This window comes from Crassostrea angulata, chromosome 2 (genome assembly GCF_025612915.1).
Source record: "Crassostrea angulata isolate pt1a10 chromosome 2, ASM2561291v2, whole genome shotgun sequence".
In the NCBI taxonomy this organism is placed as follows: domain Eukaryota; kingdom Metazoa; phylum Mollusca; class Bivalvia; order Ostreida; family Ostreidae; genus Magallana; species Magallana angulata.
The window spans coordinates 2,230,918-2,252,857 of NC_069112.1; the positions used below are offsets into that span (position 1 = coordinate 2,230,918).

General features: G+C 32.8%; 1 protein-coding gene and 1 long non-coding RNA gene across 2 annotated transcripts in view; one reads left to right on the plus strand and one right to left on the minus strand.

Annotated features, from left to right (window-relative positions):
- LOC128171394 (talin-1-like) overlaps positions 1 to 21,940 on the plus strand; it is a 113,124-nt gene that overhangs the window by 60,951 nt on the left and 30,233 nt on the right. The window lies entirely within an intron of this gene.
- LOC128171463 (uncharacterized) lies at positions 1,632 to 13,929 on the minus strand. The gene is made up of 3 exons (XR_008242080.1): positions 13,790 to 13,929; positions 7,338 to 7,365; positions 1,632 to 2,507 (listed from the first exon to the last, which is right to left on the minus strand). It is a non-coding gene; the product is annotated as an uncharacterized LOC128171463 (long non-coding RNA).

The following is a 21,940-nucleotide window of genomic DNA, read 5'->3' on the forward strand; positions in this document are numbered from 1 at the left end:
TACACATTTGTAACGTTAATTACATTGTAAATGAACAAAACATCATCAGCACCAACCAAAGAGAAAATAAAAGAACAAACATGTTAAGGTGGTATGGAAGACCTGTCGATATTACTGTTGATAAAAGTATGAACCTTTACATTTCTTTCTATAGTACGTCACAATATGGAGGTGTCTCATACCACCTTAAAATGAAGAATCGTAACATTCCATGATCAATCAAAATCTATAGAAGATTGAATAAAGCGATTTAAACAATGCACGAGATTCTCACAATGCAAAAAAACTAACAGGAGGGGAACCTAAACTGATGAAAATAGCTAATTATATCAAAGCGATCTATTGACTCCCAATCTGGGATCTAAACTAAATTTCTAAGAATAATAAAGTTACAATCTCTCCTTTTGTTTCCACTCTGTTAAATAATTAAGCCGACCCATATTTATATCCAAAATAACTGATCTCATTGACAATATACATAGATAATTTCTTGTTTTAACATAGACAACTTCCCATGTAACAATAACTATTTATATATTGGTAAGTCGTCCTGTGAATGGCACTAAGCAAAATAAATAACTAGCATCATTAGCAGGTGCTTGGTATTGTAGGTGGCTAGATGACAACATGTGTTAAACCATTAAGTCACTAAATAGATGTCCTGGGACTTTCAGCATAGGGAAATATGAAACAGTTAAAACTCTGGAAGAGGAGGTCAAACATGTATTTTTACGGTGATTGGAGAATCATTTGAAGACCCGGGAAACCCCCCCCCCCAACAAAACATTCCAGTCCTTTTCTTTAGGCTACAGTTGCGATGAAATAAAATAAATAGAAAGGGGGAAATAAAGTGAAAACAATTGTTAAAAAATGTAGTTACATATCGCCTGTACATCATCAACATTGGTTAAATGCATTTCTGAATAGCATACAATTAAAATAGAGGATATATTGCAGTTTCTACTTGTGTCAGTTCATGGTGCTCCTACAGTGCTGCTATCCTGAAAGTTGACAAGGATATGATAACGTGACTACCATTGTGTAATGGACTTGTCACGTACCTTAAATGTACGTATACTGTACTCAGTAAAGACACAAACAGACGTAAGACATATTTAAAGAACTGTTAACAACTTAAAATGGTTTATAGACAGAGTTAAAGTAATGAACAAACGTTTACAAATTAAGTGGCAAAAACCCACTTTCAAAGATATGTATACATAAAGAAAAATGATGGTTAGATAGAGTCCACGGAAAGCTGGAAATTTTTCACACAAATTATGCTAGGAAATAGAACGACCAATAGAATACATATACCATTGTTACGTCACATTCCAAGATGCGGTAATTCTGCTCCAGTCAGTTCAATAGCACACAATGGAAAAACCTGATATTTTTAATCCATAAGAAAAGGGCATAAATGATTTACATTTACTCGATAGGCCATCATCTAAACATAGTTATACTATTAGTGCAATTAATAACGAAGGTATTTGACTTGATTGAAACAATGGATCACATTTTTAAAGTATATTTGCTTACATTACAATGATTAGTATAGCCTTTTATTTTATAACATGATTCAAACTGAAGTAAACAATAACTAACACTGTATGCATGAGCACAAAAAATTAAGGTCAGACGACACGTTCTTCAAGAATCTTTTTTGTATCTCCTCGTTATAGAGAGTTCCAATAAAATTATTAATTTTATAATTATTTTAAAAATGATTAAAATTTAATTACATGTGGTTATGTGTCTAGATGGCCGAGTGGTTAGAACCGTGGCCGCTCACTGCCAGAAGCGTACATGTTCTGGAGGTCGTGAGTTCAAATCCCTGCTCCGGCCGAGATAGAGTTCCTCTATAGTGAATTTTGCTGTGCTGTATATGTATTTATTTTTACATCAGCAATTCGAGTGTATTTCCAAGAAGATTATATAGGAAATTGCATACTCTAGTATTTTGTAGAAATGCCTTGTAAGGAACCCTAATTTTTTGCAAGAAAGCTTGTCAAAATAGTTGTAAACCATCAACAAATTCCTGGAAAAAGTTATATAAAATTGAGGAACGTGTCGCCTGACCTTAACAATCAAAAATGCCTCAATGTAATATCATTCTACCAAAATACAGAAGGAAATAATTTATTAAAAAATAATGAACAATTGAAACCCCAATACCCCGTCATATTGTTTTTCATAATAGGAATTATGTTTGCATATTGATTTACAAAGAAATGAACACAGATCTGTATCTTTAACACAAATGTAATATTATCAAAAATACCAAAGGACTACATCATTCAAAACACATATGGAAATGTTGTTCTTCTAGTGTACATTCGTTAAAAAAATCATTAAATACGATGAATTCAATTTAGATGATATATGGTTCAAACTTTGCGCATTTCTAAATTATTGTATCTCCCGCCTTTAGCCCCTGCTCCCTTCCTGTGCCCCTGTGGTGGGCCTCCGTGTGCTGAGTATGGCGGCGGGGGTCCCGATGGGCCCTACAATAAGAAATAAAAACTAGAGCAAAGCTCGTTGCAAAGCAACGAGTGGGTCTTCCTTTAATGTCGGAAGTAAAGCTGGAAGTTCCTGTAAGAAGCAGAGCTCTTAAACCAATAACAAGAGTAACTAAAATAAAAAGATGAAAGAAATCGAATTATTCCTGGTATGACTTAATAAAATCCGAATTATTTTAAGTACGACTTAACAACAACCTTCCTGATTTCAAGAACGACTTAACAAAAAAATCCGAATGTGTTTAAGTACGACTTAACAATTATTTTTGGTACGAGTTAATTTTACTTTGAACATTAAGCTATTTTTTAAACCAAGGACGCGGAATCAAAATTTCCGGAAAAATCAATTTTTAAACCCCGATATCTCTGTAATGCATCGTCCAAATTTAAAACGGATTTCAGTTTTGAATTAAGCTTAATAAAAGCTCCTTTGTTGCTTTATAATTAATATCAAATTATTTGTCAGAAAAAAGATATTATAAAAACACTTAGTAGCCCTTCTGGCCTCTTATTTGAGGGGTCAGCCCCTTTTTCTTGATATCAAATAAAAGGTCCCGCTAATATATACATATTTTGTTCTACATGTTCATGAATTGTAAACCGTTCTCGAGATATCTAAACAACTGTGTTTAAGGGGCCGACCTTTTTACCCCTTACCGGGGCCACTAACAACAAAATGTTAGGTGTCATATTGTTAAGAACATTTATTTGAACAACTTTTGTTATACATTGCTTTTAAAAATATTTCTCCTTTTTCAGATATTTATGATCATAATTTTGAATTCTGGCCCCTTGAAACCCTTAATTACGTAATATATGACTTAAGTATGATACTGTATAGATAATCAGCTGTACAATGAACATTTTTGCTTCATTAATTAATAACAAATTATTGTTCAGTAAAGAGTTCTTGTAAGAAAATTTAAGATCCCTCTTGGCCCCTAATTGGAGGGGCCAGCCCCTTTTTCTTGATTTCAGATGAAAGGTCTTGCAAATATAAACATATTTTGTTCAACAAGTGTTCACGAAATGTTAACCGTTCTTAGGATATCTTTACAAATGTGTTTTAGGGGCCGGCCCTTTATCTCCTAAATGGGGTCATGAACAAAAAAATTTAAGGTGGCATATTGTACAGAACATTATTTTAAGCAACTTTTGTTCTAAAATGCTTTGCAAAATATTTTTCCTTTTTCATATATTAATGATCAAAGTTTTGAATTCTGGCCCCCTAAAAACCCCTAATTACGTAATATATTACTTAAGCATGGTACTGTATAGATAAACAGCCCAACAATGAACATTTTTGCTTCTATAATTAATAACAAATTATTATTCAGTAAAGAGTTATTGTAAGAAGACTTTAGAGCCCTCTTGGCCCCTAATTTGAGGGACCAGCCCCTTTTTCTTGATATTAAACGAAAGCCCGTGTAATTTAAAACAGCTTTTGTATTACATGTTTTAACAAAATATTTATACATTAAAAGATATCACAGAAAATGTGCAAAAATTTCGTGAAAAAATTTGGTGCCAATTTTCAGGTTCAGGCGAGCTTTGAGGCCTTTAACAATTTACATCATTGGAAGCATGGGGGTACATCTACATACATTCATCAACAATCCCTGAAAATTTCAAGCTTCTATCTTGATTAGTTACGGAGGAGATGCGTGGACAAAATGACCCTTAAAAATTTACAAAATCGTCAATATCTGAAACCGGAAGTGACATCATCATTTAAAAATTTTATTAAATGTAGCGCCGATCATGTTTTATCCGTCCTGAAAATTTTGTGCGAATCGGTTGGAAGTTTTTTGAGAAATAGCGCTCCAAAAAAGTCAGAAAAAGAAAAAAAAGAATAACTAGAGCAAAGCTCGTTGCAAAGCAACGAGTGGGTCTTCCGGTAATGTCGAAAGTAAAGCTAGAAGTTCCTGTAAAAAGCAGGGTTCTTAAACCAACATAAGAAACTAAGACGAAAAAAAAATCGAATTATTCTTGGTACGAATTAACAAAATCCGAATGATTCCAAGTTCGAATTAACAAAGCTTATCGATTTCAAGAACGACTTAGCAAATACAAATCCAAATGTGTAAAAGTACGATTCAACAATTATCGAATAATTTTAGGTACGAGTTCATTTAACTCTGAACATAAAACTATTTTCTTAACCAAGAATGTGGAATCAAAATGTCCGGAAAAATCAATTTTAAAACCCCTATATCTCTGTATTACATCGTCCGATTTAAGAACGGATTTCAGTTTTGAATTATGAATAAAAAGCTCTTATTTTCTGTTATTATGATTAATTACAAATTATCGCAAAAAATAAGTTATTATGAAAAGTCTTCATAGCCCCTTTGGCCCCTTATTTGAGGGGTCACTCCTTTTTTCTTGATACCAACTGAAAGGTCTTGTAAATATAAACATATTTTGTTCAACATGTATTCACGAATTGTTGACCGATCTAGAGATATCCGAACAATTGTGTTTTAGGGGCCGACCCTTAAACTCCTTACCAGGGCCACCAACATATATGTTTTAGATACCATATCGTTAAGAACATTATTTTAAGCATTTTTTGTTCTATAATTCTTATCAAAATATTTCTCCTTTTCTAGATATTTAAGATCAAAATTTCGAACTTTTGGCCCCTTAAAACCCCTAATTACGTATCATATGACATATGTATGGTACCGTATAGATAAACAGATGTACAATGAACATTTTTTTGTTCTATAATTGATAATAAATTATTTTTCAGTTAAGAGTTATTATAAAAAGAATTTACAGCCCTCTTGGCCCCTTATTTGAGGGGCCAGTCCCTTTTTCTTAATATCAAATAAAAGGTCTTGTAAATATAAACACATTTTGTTCAACAAGTGTTTAGAAATTGTTGACCGTTTTAAATATATCTGAACAATTGTGTTTTAGGGGCCGACCCTTAAAATCCTTACTGGGACACCAACAAAATTTTTTTAGAAAGCATATTGTTAAAAACATTATTTTAAGCATTTTTTGTTCTATAATGCTTATCAAAATATTTCTTCTTTTCTAGATATTTAAGATCAAAATTTCGGACTTTTGGCCCCTTTTAGCCCCTAATTACGTAACATATGACTTCGACATGGTACTGTTAAGATAAACAGATGTACTATGAACATTTTTGGTTCTATGATTGATAACAAATTATTTTGCAGTAAAGAGTTATTGCAAAAATACTTTAGAGCACTCTTAGCCCCTAATTTGAGGGGCCGGCCCCTTTTTTTGAAAGCAAACGAAAGATCTAGTTAATCTGAACAACTTTTGCATTACATGTCTTAGCAAAATATTTACACATTAAAAGCTAGGGCCGAAAATGTGCGAAAATTTCTTGAAAAAAATTGGTGCCAATTTTTTAGCTCAGGCGAGCTTCGCCGCCTTGCGCATTTTTCAAAAAATCAAATAAATAGGATCATCTACAGACATTCATCTACTATCCCTGAAAGTTTCTTATTTCTATCTCAATTAGTTTTTGAGAAGTTACGTGGACAAAATGGGCCTTAAAATTTCACTAAATCCTCAAAATCTCGAACCGGAAGTGACGTCATCAGATATAATTTTTATAAAATCAAGTGCTTTTGATGTTCAATACGTCCTGAAAATTTCATGCAAATCGGTCTAGTAGTTCACGAGAAATAGCGTTCGAAAAAAGTCAGAAAAAAAATAAAAAATAAAATAATAATAAGGAAAAGAAACAATAGAATAACAAGAGGGTCTTCCGTCGGAAACGGAAGACCCTAATAAAGAAAAAGAAACCGTAGAATAACAAGAGGGTCTTCCGTTGGAAACGGAAGACCCTAACAAGGCTCAGTATTGATACAATTCGTCAAAACACATAACGTAACAAATTGTACTAGTCTTTATAAAATGAAGAAAAAATATTAGTAAGTGCATGCAATTAAATTGCTTAGTTATGATTACACATCTCCAAATAATCTACTGTTTCAATTGTACAAACACATAATATTATCATTCGAATTTCAAAAGCGTCACTTCTAGAAATATTTTTCGGCATATGACATTGATCTTTTTGTGCAACGCAAGTTCTCATTTTGAATTGTAATTACCACAAGATGTAAAACATCTGTTAAAAAGACAAACTGTGCCCGTTTACATGTACCATTTGTTGACCAACATTAATTTATAACATTGTTTAACCAAAAAAAGATTATTATTAATTATCTATCAGCTTTATAGCAGATTTATTGACCATACTATAGAATAAAACACAATTTAAAATCTTATCTTTATACAATAAAACAGAACTTAGAATCGTATCTTTAGAAATGGTATAATACACTAAACTAACTGCATCTCAATGTTCGTTTTTTTTTTTTTCAAGGAAAGAGTAGATTAGTTATGCTATAAATTACAACTTCTAATTTCCCTCTCGCACACACTTATCAGAATATAAATTACATTACGAACAAATTCTTTAATATTTATTCAAAATATAAGATTCAAATAATCACTGACATTTATCTTTTTAATTATAAATTAAAAATTAATCGAACATATTTTCGCACATACTTTTCAAAAAAAAAAATTAAAAAAAAACCCAGATTGTTCATATTTAATTCAATAGTCCCCTATATTCTTTATTCTTAAATACTTGGTGGAAAACAAAACCCAGTACAACACGTGATGTTATCTAGTTATACCCATAATGCATCTGGCACCCACCACCATTACTATAAATGCCGTAGTGTAAGAGGCGAAAAGGGTAAAGGAGAAAGTATGGAAGCGGCAGCGTGCGTGTGGCTAAATTGGCTAAACGTTTACCCTAAATCTTTGATGTTGCTCTTGGTTGCTTGTAAATAAAGGACATACACATTACTATGTCGCAAAATTCACCTTATAAAAAAAAGGCTCTGCATCTGATTCAGTTTTTAACAATAAGTGTTTTTACTATACGTAACTGTAGAAGCTTTAGTTTTGAAGTTTACGTCTAAATCTAAGCGTAAAATTCGTCTGATACAGAAGTTCATTACAAAATTACAGAAGACGTGTACAAATCTTATAATCAAGTAATGCATTAAGTACAAACACTGGTTATACTATTAGGGTAACGTTTAGGGTTGTTTTCAATATATACAATTTTATGAAACTTGGTCATTGGGTCCACTGAAATACATGTAAGTGTATTACGTTGTACGTAAACAGCTCATGTCCAACATGCAACCAAATGACAGGAACTCACACACATTCTGTGAATGTTCCCTTTTAAGTCATATCCCAACTAAAAACAACCTTCTATTCAATGATATGTCTATTTAATTCCATGGTAGCATGTGGAATACAGTTTCTCTAAGCTGATTTTCTTTCTATCACTTATTGATTGGTCAAAACCCGAAAGAACTCTACAAACTTTGAATATAAACCCATCTCATCTGGAATAACCATATCGAAATCTGAACACGTACAATTTGCCACAAACCCATCAGGCGATACTACCAATGAAGTTAGAGATCCACTAATGTAAAGAGAACCGACTGATCAGGCGATACTACCAATGAAGTTAGAGATCCATCTAATGTAAAGAGAACCGACTGATCAGGCGATACTACCAATGAAGTTAGAGATCCATCTAATGTAAAGAGAACCGACTGATCAGGCGATACTACCAATGAAGTTAGAGATCCACTAATGTAAAGAGAACCGACTGATCAGGCGGTACTACCAATGAAGTTAGAGATCCACTAATGTAAAGAGAACCGACTGATCAGGCGATACTACCAATGAAGTTAGAGATCCACTAAAGTAAAGAGAACCGACTGATCAGGCGGTACTACCAATGAAGTTAGAGATCCATCTAATGTAAAGAGAACCGACTGATCAGGCGATACTACCAATGAAGTTAGAGATCCATCTAATGTAAAGAGAACCGAGTGATATTTTATCACGGAATGATGCCATCTATCATTCACTTTCACAACATCTTCAGAGGCATCAACTTTATCATCTATATCAAATGATCGATGAAAACAAAGTTAAAGAAAACATGACTTTGATGTGTGATTCTTTATGAAAGTATCAGAATGTGCTACAATGAATCAAGCAGGCAAGTCTGTTCAAACAGATGGAGCTGTTAGCCAGCTGCTAGCACGTATTGCTTGGAAAGGACATATATGTAACATGAATAAACGATTCCTGATTAACACGTATCTGTATGTTAAATTGATCATTCACAACGATATAGCAGTACGGTGGACTCGTTTTGCCTTCAATTGATTTTATTACCCCCACCCCCCCTTGTTTATTCTTGGTGTATACCTTAGAATATCTCAGAGGTGCAACTCATGCTGTATTCATCGTAAAGATTATGTTCCTCTTCTATCAAATTTGTGTTAATAATATAACTTTTCAACAATACATTTATCATAAATATCTGTTTTTATTTTGTTTCTTGCACGTGTATTCTTGTTGTGTACCTAATCAGTTGTTTTTCTATTAATACCAGGTCTGACTTCTTCATTACAAAGGATAAAAAGTAAGTACAATTAGACTAGACATTAAAAAGTTATCTAACTAGTGCAAACTACGACAGCAGTTTTAAGCACACAAATTTGGTAAGGTTTCTGTATAGATAATGGCCGACATCAACCAAATCTCACGGCTAGTCGCCTAATTTCACTTTATAAAACATTGCTTACGTATAATGCTATATGAATGTGAGAACAGAAGGAATTTGGACATTTTTTTCTTGCAGATATTTTCTCACTATATAAGTGCATGTAAAAGAAAGAAGAGGAAGTTGGTTCCTGTCAGGGGTGTTGTTTTGAGACTGGCTGTGAGATTTCGCTGATGTGCAGTGCTAGGATATATGCAGGTTAATTCACACATGTAGATTTGCCTTAGACAGGATATATATACTTACAACTATCAAAGGGTATTGAGTGTCGTGGTTCTACAAAACCCAGACAGTGTCATATTTAGTGTTTTATTGCTATTAACTCAAGGATTAATATACATGGAAATTATCAGCCTAGTTTTTTTTCGTCCCTCTTTGTCAGTAGGTGAATTTAAGACTGGACAAATTCAATAACTGTGTTAAATAAGCATTATCTATCACATTAATGTGATTGGACGATTTATTAAGGTGTGAAACGTGGAGCAAAAAACCTAAAGTAAAATCATGGGCGAATATAACCCTGTATACAGTATGTTACACTATGAGGGGAACCATTATACTGTATGAATCATGGTTTGGCTGATTGTCCATTGTCATTTTTTTCTGGAAGGGTGGGGGGGGGGTCATTTAATCTACAGTTGTAATATTTCAAATCTATAGGTACAGCAAAACTTGATGCATTTCGATATTTTGAGATGCCCAAAACTATAAGCAGATGGAATGATTTAGTATTTTTTTACAGTATGGTAGAAAATGATGATATTACTAACAACATGTTAAAATTTACACCATTATAGTATTTTCTTAATCTGCTGGCAATTTTCAGAGAAAATAAACTTTTATTCTGAGGTGATCCCTTTAAAAGAAGCAATTGGTAAGTTTTTTGTTTTTTTAAATTCGCAAATAGTTTAAAACTATAGTAAATTACATACGGTTTAAATGAAGAGTTTTGCTTTTGTAATGTTTTCGCAGAAAAAACTTCGTTTGCAGGGATATAATAAAATATACAGCACTTGGTCTATACTTGGAGACGGTCGGATGGCAGTGGCTACTTTTGACAAAAGTTTATATCTATTAAATCTATATTAGAGCAAGTACACTGTTTTAAGGTTTAGACACACAAACAAATCATAATGTCAAGGCTAAAATTTATAATTGTTTCTTATTGCATAATCGTTTATAGATTTATTAAAAATGACATGTGGTATTAACAACAGTGTTCAGGTGATGAAGGTATATTAAAAGGTATGTAATAAACAATACAATATTGTTTGATAATCTACTATATTGTGTCAAACTACATGTCATGTAAAACATTTATTGGGGGTATAAACGAATGTATGTTAATAATAAGCTTCAATTATATGGATGACATGTGGTGATAACGAACAGTGTACACAATCAAAAGTCCAATTGAAAATTACTATTCTGGAGCAGATCAAACATGGACCTCTATAATAATTAGAGGTAGGATCAGGTGCCATGGAGGAGCGAGCATCCTCTGCTGACCGGTCACACCTGCCGTGAGCTCTTTGTCGTAATTGCATAAATGGCACAATTTCGTACACAAATCGGCAATTGATATAATAAGTGTGAAAAGGTCAGTCAGTATTCTTGTCAAATCCACACTTTGCAAAGATTGTTTCCCTTTGCAGGGTCAATCCAAGGTCAAAAGGGAAAGACCAAACATTTTTCTTCGTTATGCTACCAAACAAAATTTTGGGCGTCCTGTGATTAAATCTATTTGAATTTAGTTTATTCCTTCGATGTGTGGATTGCCCCATTCTTGGGCAATCAAACTACACAACGGCAACGGAATTTTATTGCCAAATGACAAAGTTACAAACCTTTAAACTACAAAAGTTACAGTGAGAAACCTATGGGTTTTTCCCCAAAGATGGCGGCCAAGGGACATAACTTTTGTAAAGTGTGGATTGGTCTATAATTTCAAAAAAAAAATTATATTTAATGGTGGATTGCCACCCAGACCCCTTAAACATTTAATCTCTGAATAAATATTCTGTTTCAAATTTCTTAATGTTAAAAAGTTAAATGTTAAAAAATAGTGCTGCCAACGAAAGTAGCAATAGTTAATAAAAAAAAGGTTAAGAAGCTTATAAAAGCTCATTAAACTATGGAAAGCTTAAGCTGTAACCTCTCATTAGAAACTTAAACAGGCAAAGTATATTTGCATGCATAATTATTTTGAAAAGAACGAGTGCACTTAAATTATAGAGAATTGGCCCTTTTCAGTGCCGTTTACATGTAGAAAATATAAACAAGTTTCTTTTTTCCGTAATATTCAAGCACTGATGGAAACTTCTGTTTCAAATGCACGCTTAAGTTGGCATGGGACACTTTCATATTGTGGTGTATTGTTTATCAGAATAAACAATTAAATAAACTGTATTATGTTAGTAGTTTCTTTCCCAATGTTGTCATCTAACAGCGTAGTGCAGTGGATTAGATGGTTTACTACAAATCTATAGGCCATAGGTTCGAATCCCGCTGGGCTTTTAATAACTTTTACCTTTCCAAATATTTTACTCCACATTAATATCGACGACAGATGTCCCATACCACCTTAACTTCACGGAAATTAATATACATTTTAAACAATTGTTGATTTTTAAATGCCATAGTGATCAAACAAACATTCCTAATCTTACAAAGCCAGAACAAAAAGATTTAAACGTAACAGTATTTTACAATGAGCACATTTGACAAACGTCTACCAGGTTAGGACCCAAGTGTCTATTTGGAAGAATTTAATCCATGCGTTGGTTTAACATGGGCCACGCTGATTATATTTCAAAGGAAATACCTTTAATTTTTTTATACTTTTTTTCATTTTTTAAAGACTGACCTGATGTTGTACAAACATTTTCACAGGAATGTTTTAAATGTAAACTGCGTTATTTGTCTTTTACACACATTTGTACTCGGTTAGGCTGACAGTAAACAAAGGCTTTGAAATGAATGCCCGTCCTTGATTTAGTATATACATTCAGGAATGTCGGTTGACCCTTACCAATTTATATCGTATGAAATTAGTTAATATTTGAATTCATTGTTCATGATTTAATTGTTTGTTATAAATCGTAGATAAAAACGGTCATTTGACCTTTAAAATTACATTAAATTGTAAAACATTCAAATGTAACGTCAGGCGGATTAATACGTTTTTGACGTTAGCCTTACTATGACGTAAGCAACGTTCTTTTTACAATATAAACTAATTTTTAGTCAATCAGAAAGCGTGTTACAACCAAAACTAAATTTTATATCAAGAGATGATGTGAAACGAAAAAGTTAAAACATAATTAGAATCCTCATTTTTTCACTTTTTACCGGGGCCCATAAGTACACTCGTTCTTTAGATTATTATGCTATTAGTGCATCAGTTACAGATACAAGTAATTCTTAGAGCACTTAGTGTTTACATAACTTTCATTTATCTTCATCAATTATTTAAGAGTTTTTAAAAATCTCTCTAGAACAATAACTTGAGTTTCAATGAAATAATTAAACAAATGTCTGATTGAAGAGAAAGGTTATAGTTTGAAGTTAATGCAGTTATCTTAAATTTTCAGATAAGTTCTAAAGGCTATAAACTTTAATTGGTAAAGACAAATTACAAAATTTTATACTTTCGTTATAAAATTTGAATATTTTCCTTTACTTTATCTACAGCTCTTCTTTGAACGGAGATCAATACAGTCTAAAAATGGCCATTACCGTCCAGTCCTATTAAATGTCAGTTGTTGAGTAGCAGTATGATCCATAACAGTGTGTAAGTGAAGAACATCATTGTTTGTTTTAGTGCATATCACAGTTAGTAAAGCATATGATTAAATAGAAATCTCTAAACGTAAGACTTGAAGGCAAAGTAACCACATTGACCATTAGTGACAATTAAGATGTTGATAAATAAATAATCCAATATATAAATATGTCCAATCTTATTCATACATCTGTTAATATATCACATATCACCCCTATTTTCTACAGATCATCCTATAGTAGGAATAAGGTCCTTAATATCCTACACTAGGACTATAGTCCTAAACATCCTACACAAGGACTAAAGTTCTTAACACCTTACACTAGGACTATTGTACTAAACATCCTACAATAGGACTATGGTCCTTAACATCCTACACTAGGACTATGGTCTTAAGCATCCTGCACTAGGACTATGATTTTTTTTTTATATCAAAACCATTATTGGTTTAGGAAATCCAGACTATTTCCATGTATCCAGGAAATCCAGACTACTTCTAGACAAGACATTGTAAGACACCAGCGGAAAAACTTGTTGTGTGTAGTTGTGACTCTACCAATGATGTAGTCACTCACTCCATTAACCCTATAAAGTCCGACATTATCAGTCTATCATCATTACTCTGTCAATCTAATCAGTGGTTGATCGCATTTTGTATGACATTCAACTATTGTGTAACCATTTGTATTACATCACAAAGTTTCTTTAGCCCAGGTGATCTATATTTTATGATGTTATAATTTCTTTATCTGTAATTTAAGTACGACCTTGACATTATCTGTCCTCAAATAACTATGTCAAGGTCATTGACCATCCTACCTGGGCTCGATACTGTTGCTCTGGGTGACGGCGTCGTCGCCTCAATGTGTCCGTCAATTTCAAGGCTGGTTTGGCGTTAGGGTTTGAGCTGGGTGTGTGCACAGCACAGAACTTGATGAACAATCCCATAAACAGGATAAGTCCTATAGCCATCAATAAGACGGCCCACCAATATTCCTACAACAGTACACTATATATATAACACAAGTTATTTACAGTATAACATGTTAGATACAGTACAGAACAAGATGAACAATCCCATAAACAGGATAAGGCCTATAGCCATCAGTAAGACGGCACACCAATATTCCTACAACATTACATTATATATATAACACAAGTTATTTACAGTATAACATGTTAGATACAGTACAGAACTTGATGAACAATCCCATAAACAGGATAAGGCCTATAGCCATCAGTAAGACGGCCCACCAATATTCCTACAACATTACATTATATATATAACACAAGTTATTTACAGTATAACATGTTAGATACAGTACAGAACAAGATGAACAATCCCATAAACAGGATAAGTCCTATAGCCATCAATAAGACGGCCCACCAATATTCCTACAACATTACATTATATATATAACACAAGTTATTTACAGTATAACATGTTAGATACAGCACATAACTTGATTAACAATCCCATAAACAGGATAAGGCCTATACCCATCAGTAAGACGGCCCACAAATATTCCTACAACATTACATTATATATATAACACAAGTTATTTACAGTATAACATGTTAAATACAGCACATAACTTGATTAACAATCCCATAAACAGGATAAGGCCTATAGCCATCAGTAACACAGCCCACCAATATTCCTACAACATTACATTTTATATATATAACACAAGTTATTTACAGTATAACATGTTAGATACAGCACAGAATCCCATAAACAGGATAAGGCCTATAGCCATCAGTAAGACGGCCCACCAATATTCCTATAACAGTACATCTATATATTTATACATCATGCCATCAATAGATCAACCAAATAACAAGGCGAAGTGTCAGCCAATGACAGCCATATTGCCGAATATTACTTTTCACTGAACAAACATAGAGATATATGAGGCAATCGAGTGCTATGTTTAAACCAATGAAAGTGTGATATTTCAGACCAAAGAAAAAGCAATTATATTTATTGTTACCCTACATTAACTCAGTATGACTTACAATAACCCAGCATGACTTACAATAATCCATCATGACTTACATTTATCCAGCATGACTTACATTTATCCAGCATGACTTACATTTATCCAGCATGACTTACAATAATCAATTATGACTTACAATAACCCAGTATGACTTACAATAACCCAGTATGACTTACAATAACCCAGCATAACTTACAATAATCAATCATGACTTACATTTATCCAGCATGACTTACAATAATCAAGTATGACTTACAATAACCCAGTATGCTTTACAATAATCCAGCATGACTTACAATAATCCAGCATGATTTACAGTAATCCAGCATGACTTACAATAATACTGCATGACTTACAATAACCCAGCATGACTTACAATAATTCAGCATGACTTACAATAATTCAGCATGACTTACAATAATTCAGCATGACTTACAATAATCCAGCATGACTTACAATAATCCAGTTCTTTATATTGGCCAGCGTTTTTTCGTTAAATATCAAGTTCTTCAGTCGCTGTAGTGGTCCTTCATTATCAACGCCACGGCAACGAGAAAACACATCACAGTAACCTTGGTAATTGTTACAGGGGGAACCTAGATCATAGAAAATCAACATATAAGTTGTAAAACTGTGGGATAAAGAGGCCCATGGGCTACATATCTCAACAGACCAACAGTTTTTGTATAGTTCTATATCTGTTCTTCGACATCTTCCCTAAGCCTATACATTTCTAAGTTAAATTTTAAACCCTTATTGGGACTCCAGTATTGGTTTAGGGTCTCGATTTGAACAATTAAGAATCTACATTATTTGAGGATGTATCATTCTATATCAGTTTTTCAACAATTTCCCTATATATTTCTAAGTTACACCTTAAATTTTTATTGGGACCCCACGATTTGAACAATTTAGAACCTTTATCATATCAGGATGCTTGCATAGTAATCTCTTAAATTGTAGCATCATAGTTCTTGAGAAGAAGATTTTAAAACAATTTCCTTTTATATTTCTATGTCAAACTTTGAACCCCTCTTAGGCCCCATTATTTGTTCGGGGGTCAGGATTTTACAATGTAGAGTCTTCACTATATGTACAAGTTTCTTTGTAAATATTGGCATTTCTGTTGCACTGGTTCTTAAGCAGAAGCTTTTTAAAGCAATTACATCCATCTCCTTTTTGAAAAAAACTTATTTGCTCTTTCTTTAAACAATTTGAAATTCTCTTTCCATAAGGATGCTTTGTACTAAGTTTGGTATAATTTGGCCTAATGGTTCTTAAGAAGAAGTCAAAAATGAGACAAACGGACAGACTGACATACAGATGGATGGCTGTGATAAGAAGAGCTCACCCGAACCCACGATTTAGGTGAGCTTAAAATTATAACAGGGTGAACCTGTATCATAAATTTAATAGTATTTAATTTCATTTTCAAATCTTAATTTGTCTATCAAATATTTTCCAACTATGGATGAATCCTACAGGAGTTTTTTTAATGCAGGACCGAAGATTAAGGCTAGGATTTTGATTGGGTACATGTAGGTATGGTTTGTTTACTTTCCCGAGAGCAGCACAATATAAAAGTGTTGACAGGTCTAATCATTTACTTGATTCTCTCCTTCTAAAGAGATGTTTTGGTAATGTTTTGACTTGTGTTAAAAGTAACAACCAGACAGGAAACTTATTTCTGCATACATGTGTCATACTATTGAATCATTTAAATGTGTGAGGGTCAATTTTCAGGGACTGTGGGTTTGTTTTATTTGTGGGGATGTAGTATTGTGGATGCGTCAGTTTTTAGTTTCAGTAGGAAAACTAAATCTTTTATAATAAGTTTTCGTCGAGGATGTAAATTCTGATTCGTGGGTGACAGCTATTAACGAATAACACAAAAACTGAACCACACGGAAGTCTAATGATTCCACAGTATTTCTTACAGGGAGACAATATATATTTCACCTGGGGTTTCAGACAAATTTCTTACCGGCTGTTAGTTTGATTCCGCCGCTGGACTGTTTCCGCTGGTTGACATCTTGTAGGAGAACATACAGGGCATTAGAACTGTCCAGGTTCTCGTTTGTGGCATAGCATACAGCATCAATGTCATTCTTCTCTGTTGAAAGATTCAAACATATAAATCACACTTTGGCAAAACAGACAAAAATTAGGCATAAGAAAAAAAATTGTTTGTTTCCGCTTTCCCGACCGACCCTAGATTTTACCCCCCAACTCAAAACTTTTTTTAAGGATTTTTGATGGAAAATCGTTTATTTTCGTTTTTATCCGATTTGGAAAAAAAATTACTCAAAATTTTGGTCACAAAAATGCTTGAAGCAGTTACTCTTCTCAAATCAGTGTAACTCAAACGTTTTGTTTCAAAATGGCTGTATGTTTCTATGTGTTGTAGATTTTAATAATGCTCTCATCGTTGGCAGATGAAGTATCTGATATATAATATCATTTTTGTGTTTTCTTAAGACCAGCTTAATAGTCAGGAATGATATTAAAAGTATTTCTCATATTATACCATTCAGCAGTGTCAGTATCTAATCGGCATGTATGGATACTGCAATATAAAAGGAAAACAAATATTTGAAAAAATAAAAAAAATTTCCGACCGACCCTACTTTTTTTTAGCATGAAAGCAGAAACAAACTATTTTTTTGTTACTTGTCGATACTGCCCACTACAAATTTGAGACAACTTGTTTATAATGCTCACTAAAAATTAGACAACTTGTTTATAATGCTCACTACAAATTAGACAACTTGTTTATAATGCTAACTACAAATTAGACAACTTGTTTATAATGCTTACTACAAATTAAACAACTTGTTTATAATGCTTACTACATATAAGACAACTTGTCTACAATACTACAGCTTAGACAACTTGTCTATAATACTTTCTACAAATAAGACAACTTATTTCCTACAGACTTGACAACTTGTCTACAATACTACACATTAGACAACTTGTTTATAATATTAACCATGAGCTAACAGCTGTCTATAGGGTTTACTTTAGATTAAATAACAATACTTACTACAGGCTAGGTAACACAGCTGCTCCTTCTGTTGTACTGTCAGACAATTTGTCTATAATACTATAGATTAGACAACAATACTTACTACAGGCTAGGTAACACAGCTGTTCCTTCTGTTGTACTGTCAGACAATTTGTCTATAATACTATAGATTAGACAACAATACTTACTACAGGCTAAGTAACACAGCTGTTCCTTTTGTTGTACTGTCAGACAATTTGTCTATAATACTTTAGATTAGACAATTATACTAACTACACATTAGACAACTTGTCTATAATACTACAGATTAGACAACTTGTCTACAATACTTACTACATATAAGACAACTTGTCTACAATACTTACTACACATTAGACAACGTGTCTATAATACTTACTACACATTAGACAACTTGTCTATAATACTTACTACACATTAGACAACTTGTCTATAACACTTACTACACATTAGACAACTTGTCTATAATACTTACTACAGATTAGACAACTTGTCCACAATTCTTACTACAGATTAGATAATGTATATACAGACTTGACAACTTGTCTATTATACTACATATTAGACAATTTGTCTATAATACCTTCTACATACTAAGTAACACAGCTGTTCCTTTTGTTGTACTGATAGACAATTTGTCTATAATACTTACTACAATTTAGACAACTTGTCTATAATACTTACTACAGATTAGACAACTTGTCTATAATACTTACTACATATAAGACAACTTGTCTATAATACTTACTACAGATTAGACAACTTGTCTATAATACTACAGATTAGACAATTTGTCTATAATACTTTAGATTAGACAACAATACTTACTACAGGCTAGGTAACCCAGCTGGTCCTTCTGATGTACTGTCAGACAACTTGTCTATAATACTATAGATTAGACATGTCTATAATACTTACTACAGGCTAAGTAACACAGCTGTTCCTTCTGTTGTACTGTCAGACAATTTGTCTATAATACTAACTACACATTAGACAACTTGTCTATAATACTTACTACAGATTAGACAACTTGTCTACAATACTTACTACAGATAAGACAATTTGTCTATAATACTAACTACACATTAGACAATGTATCTACTACAGACTTGACAACTTGTCTATAATACTACAGATTAGACAACTTGTCTATAATACTTTAGATTAGACAACAATACTTACTACAGGCTAAGTAACCCAGCTGTTCTTTTTGATGTTCTGTCAGACAATTTGTCTATAATACTATATATTAGACAATAATACTTACTACAGGCTAAGTAACACAGCTGTTCCTTTTGATGTTCTGTCAGACAATTTGTCTATAATACTATATATTAGACAATAATACTAACTACAGGCTAAGTGACACAGCTGTTCCTTCTGATGTACTGTCAGACAATTTGTCTATAATACTTTAGATTAGACAATAACACTTACTACACATTAGACAACTTGTCTATAATACTACAGATTAGACAACTTGTCTATAATACTTACTACAGATTAGACCACTTGTCTATAATACTACAGATTAGACAGTTTGTCTATACTACTATAGATTAGACAACAATACTTACTACAGGCTAAGTAACACAGCTGTTCCTTCTGAAGTACTGTCAGACAATTTGTCTATAATACTACACATTAGACAACTTGTCTATAATACTACAGATTAGACAACTTGACTACAATACTTACTACAGGCTAAGGAACACAGCTGCTCCTTTTGTTGTACTGTCGGACAACTTGTCTATAATACTACACATTAGACAACTTGTCTATAATACTACACATTAGACAACGTGTCTATAACACTACAGATTAGACAACTTGTCTACAATTCTTACTACAGATTAGACAACTTGTCTACAATACTTACTACAGGCTAAGTAACACAGCTGTTCCTTCTGATGTACTGTCAGACAATTTGTCTATAATACTACACATTAGACAACTTGTCTAAAATTTTACAGATTAGACAACTTGTTTATAATACTTACTACAGGCTAAGTAACACAGCTGTTCCTTCTGATGTACTGTCAGACAATTTGTCTATAATACTACACATTAGACAATTTGTCTATAATACTATAGATTAGACAACAATACTTACTACAGGCTAAGTAACACAGCTGCTCCTTTTGTTGTACTGTCAGGTCACCAGGCAGTGTAACAAAGCATTCCTCCCAAACACCTGGAAATGTCCCATTTTCTGGTGTTCCAACCTTTAGACACAAGGAGCCTGTGCAAAACTGAAAAGAAACCATTAATGTTATAATAATAATATTATTAATGTCAGTAGCTTCCTCTTATTTGGTTGCAAAAGCATACAGCTAATGACTTCTGAAAAATAAAAGCCTTGATGATTGCTTCTTGTGATTTTACACTCAAATTCTGTAGAATTGTATTTGAAACTTGCTCTTGCAGAAATCATTTTAATAACAAACTTACCCCTTGCTGGCACTAGAAAATGCATTGTAATAACAACTTACCCCTTGTTTGCAGACCTGGGAGTATTCATTGCAGTATTTGAGATCTGGCTCCTTCACTGAATCTGGACATGATGCACTGTTCCCAGTGAAAAGAAGTTAAGGTCAATAATAATCATTTACAATCTTGTGACATGAAGCATTATTCCCAGTGAATCAGAGTTAAATGCAATAACAATTCATTAACATAGCTTTAGAACAGTTATGTATCTACTGTTATGATGTTATTGTAACATTAGATGTTCATGGTTATAGAGAGTACCCATCATTAACAAATAAACAACACAAATGACATATAAAACTTTGTATTGTTTGTTCACACTCCCCTATCTACATTTATCTTTAGATCCACCATTGAATAATTACCCTAGCATGATATCAATTATGAATCCCCATCGCTGTAACACAATTTCTACAGTGAATCCAACAAGGTGTCACAACCAGTATTAAGAGGGCTCAATGGCTGTGACCATTTTAAGACTATATTGATCTCCTTTAAAAAAAGAGCTTCATATAAAAATAAAGGAACCCATCCAAAGGTAAAATATATGGATGTTTTATTTACCAAATTATACTTTATAGCTTAACAATTTGAATCTGAATACAGTGGAGCCTCAGTTATTACCGTCCGGTTAAACGAAGCAAGATTAGTAGTAAATCAGTGTTTTGTGGTAAAAACAGACCGTCCGGATCCGGAACACGAAATTCCGGATAAATGAGACAAAATAACGTATAAAAAATCTGTTCCCAAATAATATCGTCCGTAAACTGAAGCGTCCGGTTATCTGGCGTCCGGATATCTGTAGTTGATGTAGATATTGGGTGAATTTGTTTACCATCCTTTAAGTTGATCTGATAATTAACTGTTTTCTTTATTAAAATATAGTTTAACAATACTACTGGAGAAACGTTACCATTATAAGTCTAAGAAAGTTAGATGATCGCTTGCTGATATTGATTGTTGTTAAAGTAAATAAGGAACATAAAGAATGAATGAGGATGGCACTGGTAATATTAAAATATGGACTTAGTTTTATTTGTTAAACCTCCTTTTAAAGTCAACCAGGTTTGTATAAAAATCTATGAACCTGTCAATAGTAAACAAAAAATAATTATTAAGCAACCAACAAACACAAAACAAAAAGGCTCTTTATTGTGGGAAAGCATCTGAGCAAAATCCATGGTTTTAATGCTATTGAAGCAAGATATTAGCCCATTAGCTAATTCTACTTTTTGAGGTTACAATACCTTATTTATGAAAGAATGTATTTTATAAATTATCCCAGTAACTCATAGTTTTGATATCTAAGCTATAGTATCTCATTTCTAATATATGTGAAAAGTTAGTTATTGTTACCATATTGAATACTTGTAGTTAGAGAGTACTACCATTATCAGAGTGATCAGAATTGTGAAACATTGTTCCACAAAC